Source organism: Triticum aestivum, chromosome 1D (genome assembly GCF_018294505.1).
Source record: "Triticum aestivum cultivar Chinese Spring chromosome 1D, IWGSC CS RefSeq v2.1, whole genome shotgun sequence".
Lineage (NCBI taxonomy): Eukaryota > Viridiplantae > Streptophyta > Magnoliopsida > Poales > Poaceae > Triticum > Triticum aestivum.
The window spans coordinates 192,117,260-192,125,506 of record NC_057796.1 but is presented as its reverse complement, the minus strand read 5'-3'; the positions used below and the strand labels follow the sequence as shown (position 1 = coordinate 192,125,506).

Below are 8,247 nucleotides of genomic sequence, written 5' to 3'. Positions count from 1 at the left end.
AGTGAGATGGAGGCATGAAACAGTGGAGCAGGTATGTGCGTCGAGCTGCCACTGCACTTGTGCGTCTGGTACCTCAAATGAACTTGGCTAATTCTAATTGTTGCTACTAAACTGGTATGCGTGTGTTCCTTTTGGTAGCATGTTAATTCTTGTTAGAATGTACACTGATTATCGTTTAAGCAATGGAAGTTTTAGGAAGAATTTGATGCTTGCTGAGCTACTGGAATGGGAGTCATTTCTGTATATGTTTCTAAACTACAAACAAAATCACATGGTGGATTAGTGGTGCTAATCTGTCTCAGTTCAACTAGTTAAATAATCTCATTATACCTAGATGTGCTAATCAGTTTGACTGTCTCAGTTCAACCAGTTAAATTGTCTAGGTTCAAATATATTTACTGTGCCAAGACCAAATATTAGTTAATCCTTCTTCCACTTCCTCCACAAGAAATTGAGCTCTAAAAGATTCTGTGTTTCCACTTGCATAACAACTCATGGAACAACTTCTACAGACCTAGCTAGTGTGAGCATCAAAATACAAAGCATAGTACATCAGGAAAAAGCCATCGCCGCCTCCCCGCAGCGCCGCCTCCTTTCAGCGCGCCGGCCCCGCCTCCCCACACATGGCTTGCGTAGAGTCGGCGGTGCCGCTGAAGATGATGGAGCAGTTCTACTTCTCCGTGATGACCAGGACGACATCACTATCTGTGCTCGGCCATAGGTGTGTTCGCTCATCTTTCTCTCTCACTCTGTGTGAGGAGCTGCTGCTGCTGGCCCCTAGTGGATGTACTCTAAAAAGAAAGATAGTGTTGCAGCTTAAAGATAGTGTATCCGTTTTCTACAGGAAGTATGTGTGCTTGCAAATTTGGCCGTGAATCGTTTTCTATAGGAAATTACATGAAGTATGATGGGTTAGCTGTCATTCCTCGGTTTGAACAGTTGAAAAAATTAATTGTTGAATTTTGAATTGAACCATTGAAAAATTGGCCATGAACCTGTGACTTTTTGATTGAACTGATGAACTGATGAATCATGCCATTTAGTCGCACTGAAACTAATCTTGTGTCAACTTTTGACTTGGCAGCATGGGGTTAGGCCGGAATCCACCCCATGACGGGTCAACGTCAGGTTAGCTACGCATATACAAAAGTATATTATATAGTGCATGATACATAATCGCCTACTCTTTCCATCTATTCAAGTACTTCGATCGATGATGAACGATCAGGTCCTTTGCTGCGATCAAGTAGGAGACAGGTTCTGACTGAACTTTCATTATAGTATGTAGAACAAAAAAAAGAACCCCTGAATGTTCAGAGTGTTTTTGGTGTTTTCCTGAATTTGTGTTCTTGCTGCAGTCTATGCTGCGCCACACAAACTTCTAAGGCTAAACGCACAAAAGCTGCTCAGTGATGCAAATTTCATAGTTAGTTTTTTCGAACTTGTGATTCCTGCATTGCATATGCCAATAAGGCAGCACCACCAGCCCGTCCACCATGGTTGCTGGCAGCCGTCCAAGTTGAGCGCTGATGGTAGTCCTCTGCGTGCATCAACGACACTCTCTCACAGCAATCTATCTCTTTCTTTGCTCCTGCTATTAAAATGCATAGATGTGTTGTTCTGCTAATTGAGTAGTTGGGAAGATGTGAAAGGAACATGTTCTTTAGGTGTTTGTCACTATACGTGTGAGCACAAATTTTAAAAAATGTTTACTTTGTGCTCTCACGTATGTTTTTGGGCAGTACAAACACATCGCCATACTGAGTACAGATGCAGCACCTTGGGAAGTACTAACATTGCCGCGATGGGCTTTCCGTGTGCAGGGTCCACTGGGTTCCGTTCCTGAGAGAAGCATCACCGGCTGGGAGAGTTCAATGATCTGAACTAGGAAAGTTCAGCATGGAAATTTGCTACAGATTACATTACTTGATATTTTTTTCGTGTGTTTTTCGTGTGATTCACGTCATCGTTGGCCCCATGTTCGCTGGCATGACCACCGCGCTTCTCCGCCGACACCGGCAGGTACTGACCCCCGTCCCGTCTCTTGCTTATTGCTTCATTTCGCGTTGCTAAAAACAAAAAACAAGCAAGTTCAAATTGAAAATAATGAGAAGCTAGATGTTTAAAAAAATCAGAAGTTGTTCTAGTGAATCTCTATTGAAAATTAGCTCACGTTTAGTGAATCAGAAGTGGTTTGTACTTTTTTGCTTGATGCGTGTTCTTGAGCAGTTCAAAACATGTACTTGTTCCGTGGTTTCCTATAACACTTGTTAGATTGCTCTCCAAAAAAAAGTCATGTATTCATGAATTTGCTACTGGTGTAGCAGTCCTGTATGTATTTTATCATCAGTTCATAAAGAAAAGCTGAAACAGTGTAGTGTGCGTGTTAAAAAAATAATTCAGTTTTATATTGTATGATAGTTTTCACTTCATAGAAAATTTCTAACAGTTCGGCCAAAATAAAGTTTGCATAGTTCATACTCGAGAGGCAGTAATGTTCAATGACAGAAAAATATCAGTTCAAATATATATGCAGGAGGTTGAGAGCCAAAAAACTGATTTTTTTTATGTGTTTAATTTTTCAGCTGTAAGATAGAAATTTTTCTCTCTTGTCTATCTTGGTTCTCAGGAAAATTGGGCTGGGAGTCGACAAGCCGGGCAAAATGTGTTGCTACTTCTACAATATCAAAGATGATGAGATTCTGGTCTTGCTCGTCGAGCACCCAGTCACAGGGCAGTCTGTCAGCTGCTGCAATGCATTACGAAAAGTTCAAGTTTCCTATTAGATTTAGTTCTATTGGGAAAGGGCCGCCCTCACCGCGCTTATCCCCGTCGCCGGAGGGCCGGCGTGCAGCGGTTGGGCCACAGCCGACACTTCCGGTCGTGCCCTACCACTGCTCAATCTTCTCGCCTAACCCCCTTCCTCCCGATCTGCTACTGATGTACCCCAACTACCACTGGAGCTTCGGCGAGCACTCCTCCGTCCAAGTTGAGCATTGGGCGCCGTCCGAGTAGAGCACTGCACCCCGTCCAAGTCCCCATCTAATGTTGAACGTTCAATTTTGTCATGTTGAATAATATAGCGCTGAGCACCGTACAATTTTTTTTTGCTTGAGCGCTGAGCAAACAGTGGAGCTTGCTGGAGGAGTCACGGGGTCGAGGACCTCCTGCTCAACAGTACAACTTCTTGTTTTGTGGCCGGTTGCTCAAGGAGCTGAGTGCAGGCTGCAGTAAGTACATGATACTACTATTAGGATATGTATGTGGTCCCAGTAAGTACATGAGTATTAATTAGCAAGTTTGGTTGCTTCTGAAAACTGAAAAATGTCAGCTTGTACTGATGCATTCCAAAAATGTGTTGTGTGTTTTCAAGAAAAAACATTTGTCAGGTTTTTGGTGGCCAAGTATTATTGATATGGAGATGAATAACTATGCGGATGCGCTCCTATTGTTTTTCTGGAAAAAAAAAAGATGCCATCTTTACACATCCATATTTAATTTTGGAAGGTTCACACATATTAGAGAGATTCATCGGACATAATTTTGTAAGATCAGAAAAAGCAATTGCTCAGTACATCACAGCAGCTCTTCGATGCAAAAAGGATGGCTCTTCTCAAGTCAGCAGCTAACCAAACTGGGTAAGTTTTCAGAAATTCATTCTAGTGTCAAACGTTGGTGAGATTCTGATTAGGACTTTTGTCCATTCCAGCAACTTCAGGGTAGCTCAGTCAAATACGGCAGCTGTGTAGTAAACAGTTTCAGTTGAGAAATCAGCAATAATCAGCAAGGTGTAATGCATACTGTCTTCTATGACTCATTTCACTTCATGATTTCTTCACCTGTTTGTTGTTTCCTAATTATCCTAATTCCTAAATGTTCTACTCAACTTCAGCGACATGCTCAATCCAACCCCGTGCTTTCAGGGTGGCCGAGTTCATCGCGACCATCAGTTCGGAGACCTGCGTCACTGCGCGTGTCGCTACCATGGCCCCCTGTGTTACTGCGTGCTCTGTCAACAGCCTCCTGCACAAGGAAAAGCAACAGGAGTAGAGGCGTCTGAGATGCTCTGTTCTAGCGAGGTGGCTGATTATGTTTGTCAGTTTGTAATACTTTGGCCGCAGTGTACTTATGTATGTTTTTCTGGCCGGAGCACGACCAGAGCTTATGTCAGTATGAACTTTGATTGTGATGGTACTACAAACTCTATAAAAGCACCAACAATCCTTTTTACTGGTACTTACCTTTTATACAATTCACATGGATTGCGCCCCTATTACCAACTGTGGTACAAAAATGCACTGTGCTCATCATTTTATTTTAGTTCATCAGTTTGTAATACTTTAAAAAGAGGAGGTAAAAGTGAACCATTCAGTTTTGTATTATAAAAAGTGTTAATGTGAGAAACTTCAAAAACATCTTGTTTAATAAGTTCTGCTTGTTTTGCGTATAGTATTTATTGAGCTAAAAATGGTATGGTTCATACATTCTCGTCGATCTCGTTGTAATCGTCCTTGTTTTTGTGAGTTTCCTGATGCAAGTTTTGTGGTCAGTCCAGATGGGAGAGGGTGATCCGTCCAAAGTGTAATTCCGTGACGCTGATGTTCAAGTTCTACAACTAATCCGTACAAACAAAAACGATGGTCCGTTCTACAAAGGAAAAATGGTTTAATTAAAAATATTGATAGTATAAGTTAAAAACGGTGGTCCGTTTGGAATAAAAGAAATGACAGAAATTCAAATTGTAAAAGTTCAAGCAAAAAGAAACACCATGCAATTCAAATGTTAAAGTACAAGTTGTAAAATAAGATAAGTCTAGAACATCATTGTAAAAAAATGTTTAGTTAAAAAAAAGAATAAAAAAACTTTTTCTTTTAAAAAAAATATCATTCAGTTCGATGATACAAACCATGCAAGTACATGGGCGACGATATAGTAAACTGTTGAAAACTTAGAGCAAAATAATTACCCAAAAACAGAGCAAAATCTAGTTAGTGAAAACACGCTTAGTACAAACTCATGCAAACATCAGTACAAGAGCTCCTTTTTCAGAACAATTCAAAATTACTCTACAAAGAATAGCTCAGTACAAACACACACATATATCAGTACGAGTACTCTGTTGTTCAGACAGGAAAATAGCAGGATCCGTCCTGCCGTATTCAAAATTACCCTTAAAGATTGCGAATTTGAGAAAATATTCAACATGACTAAGTTTCGCATTTTCGGTAGCTTTTCAATGGTATATTATTTGCCCCATTTCAATAAACTTTTTAACAAAATCATGTTCAAAACCAACTTTAGCCGTATTTGAATTTGTATTTAAACCGTAAGGAATTAGAAACAACTTTCTATACGCAAAAGTTGCGTATTTTCCATAGCTTTCGAACGCCGTATCGTTTGCTTCAATCCGACATACCGTTTGCAAAAAACAGCAAAAATACGTTTCGCCCAGAATTTTACAATTTTTCAAATTACTTTTAAATCATATAGGATTTGAAAAAATAGTAGATATATGGAAGATGCGGATTTTCACAAGCTTTCGAACGCCATCTCATTTTCTCAATTCCGACAAACCATTTGAAAATTAAGTCCAAAATATGATTGACGTTTTCGGTTTTGAAAAAAACGGTTTTTTCAAAACTGCTCTTAAATCATAATTTTTTTGCAAAAGCAAATTATATGATTGTAATGTAGATGTCAAGAGCTTTCCAACGATATATTACAAGCCCCGTTTTGACAAAAAAAATTGCAAAAAAATTGAACTAAAGAAGATGATTTTTAACCGAAACAGAAAGAATCAGTTCAACCATTCGAATTTCATCAGTTCAACCGCTTGAATTCATCAGTTCAAGTAGGGTAACAGAACAATATTCTGTTACGCGTAACAGAATAGTCCAGATGTGTGCACAAACGAGACAACTGCCTAGCCGTGTGCGGCACCCCCTCCACCATTTACACCCCCGGTCATATTTTCGTAGTGCTTAGGCGAAGCCCTGTGGAGATCACTTCACCATCACTGTCACCACACCGTCGTGCTGACGAAACTCATCTACTACCTCGACGTCTTGCTAGATCAAGAAGGCGAGGCACGTCACCGAGCTGAACGTGTGCAGAACGCGTAGGTGGTGTGCGTTCGGTACTTGATCGGTTGAAGCGCGAAGAAGTTCGACTACATCAATCGCGTTGTGAAACGATTCCGCTTACGGCCTACGAGGGTACGTGGACATACTCTCCCCCTCGTTGTTATGCATCTCCATGGATAGATCATTGTGTGTGCATAGAAATTCTTTTGTTTTTCATGCAACGACTCCCAACAGTGGCATCCGAGCCAGGTCTATGCGTAGATGATATGCACGAGTAGAACACAAAGAGTTATGGGCGGTGATAGTCATACTGCTTACCACCAATATCTTATTTTGATTCGGTGGTATTGTGGGATGAAGAGGCCCGAACCAACCTTACTAGTCCACGCACATGAGACCGGTTCCACCGAGTGACGTACAACTAGTTTTGCATAAAGGTGGCTGGCGGGTGTCTGTTTCTCCTACTTTAGTTGAATCGAATTTGACTGTGACCGGTCCTTGAAGAAGGTTAAAACAGCAAACTTGATGAATCACCATTGTGGTTTTATGTGTAGGTAAGAACGGTTCTTGCTAGAATCCCGTAGCAGCCACGTAAAACTTGCAACAACAAAGTAGAGGACGTCTAACTTGTTTTTGCAGGGCATGTTGTGATGTGATATGGTCAAGATATGATGTAATATATGTTGATGTATGAGATGATCATGTTTTGTAATATCGACAACCGATAGGAGCCTTAGGGTTGTCTCTTTATTGTATGAAGTGCAAGCACCATGTAATTGCTCTACTTTATCACTATGCGTTACCGATAGTTGTACAAGCAATAGTTGGTGTGACGACACTAGTACAGCGGGGTGCTATACAAACGGTTTTTAGCCCCTTTCCGCGACAACATTTGGAACCGTCGCCTAGTGAGGACGATAGGGGGGTCCTTCACACGACCCGGAAACCGTCAGGGATATGCCCTCCTAGCACACACACTCGGCAAAATGAGATCGTGTGCAACCGGCGAGAGATCAAATACGGTTATACGTACTGTGGTGCTAAAAAATTACAATTATACAGGCGAAATCATTTCCGGTCGTAAGTACATCCCACACATTCAGTCCCCGCTAAATGTTTCCGTTCGTATATACATCCCACACAGTCGCTCCAAGGAAAATATTTTTGTTCACAGGTGCATCACACACAATTTTCCCCGTTAAATCGTTTGCGTTATTGAATGCATCACACACGGTGCGTAGAAGAAACTGTGTGGCAAAGTCTGTCCATCACACACAGTTTTTATGTGGTAAACGTTTGCGCCAGGTGGCCTAACGCAAACAGTTTTCAAGAGGATGTCGTGTGTGATTGTTCATTAATCCAACACGGTTTATTCCTATAAACTGTGTGCGTTGCCTGAGGTCATCGCCCACGGTGTTTTCTCAATAACCGTTTGCAATAGAAAAATGCAATTAGCAGGCTAATTATCCTATTATTAATAATCCATTTATTAATCTAATTAACATTTCATATTAAGCACACAATATATTTCATTTTCATAATTGAAATACATCAGAGTACAACATCATATAGCTTCAGCACTCAGCTACCCCATTACACAACTGCACTAGCACCAAGTTTCACATGCAACATCTATAACCTTTCGAAATTAGCATCATAGACAGTACATAGACAAATGTATCTCATCTGGAAAACCGCTAAAGCAGAAGGCAAATATTGAACCTTCATTGATGTTGAAGGTCTTTGCAACTTTAGGCCAGTGCCTGTGGATGATTGATCGTCCATCCTTCGTCCTCTTTAGGAACACTTGAATATTGAACCGTGGGTGTTGTATGAATACCTTCCTCGCCTCCTGACCATACATGTGGTTTGAGAGGTAATCATCAGTGAACTGCTTTGGAAAGGCCTGAAAACAAGGATGTGCATAAATATCTTCTTTATATTGAAAATGGGGCAAAGGAATAAAAAAAGGCAAGGTATAATTGTTAGTACCATCCTGTAGTGAACTGATGTCTTCTTCATTGTGCAGACAAAGATCTTGTTGTTTTTTGTCGCTAATTTCTTTATCCCAACAATCTTTCTGAGTTTCTTGACTTGACTGATATTCATGGACAACTCATTTGCCCATATGCAAAAAGGGTCGAACAGTGGGTCAAAATCTCTG

At 40.8% G+C, this 8,247-nt stretch overlaps 1 long non-coding RNA gene across 1 annotated transcript; it reads left to right on the top strand.

Annotated features, from left to right (window-relative positions):
• Nucleotides 1-727: 727 nt before the first annotated feature.
• LOC123180918 (uncharacterized) lies at nt 728-4,236 on the top strand. The gene is made up of 5 exons (XR_006491399.1): nt 728-1,128; nt 1,824-2,022; nt 2,630-3,638; nt 3,710-3,788; nt 3,893-4,236. It is a non-coding gene; the product is annotated as an uncharacterized lncRNA (long non-coding RNA).
• Nucleotides 4,237-8,247: the final 4,011 nt, after the last annotated feature.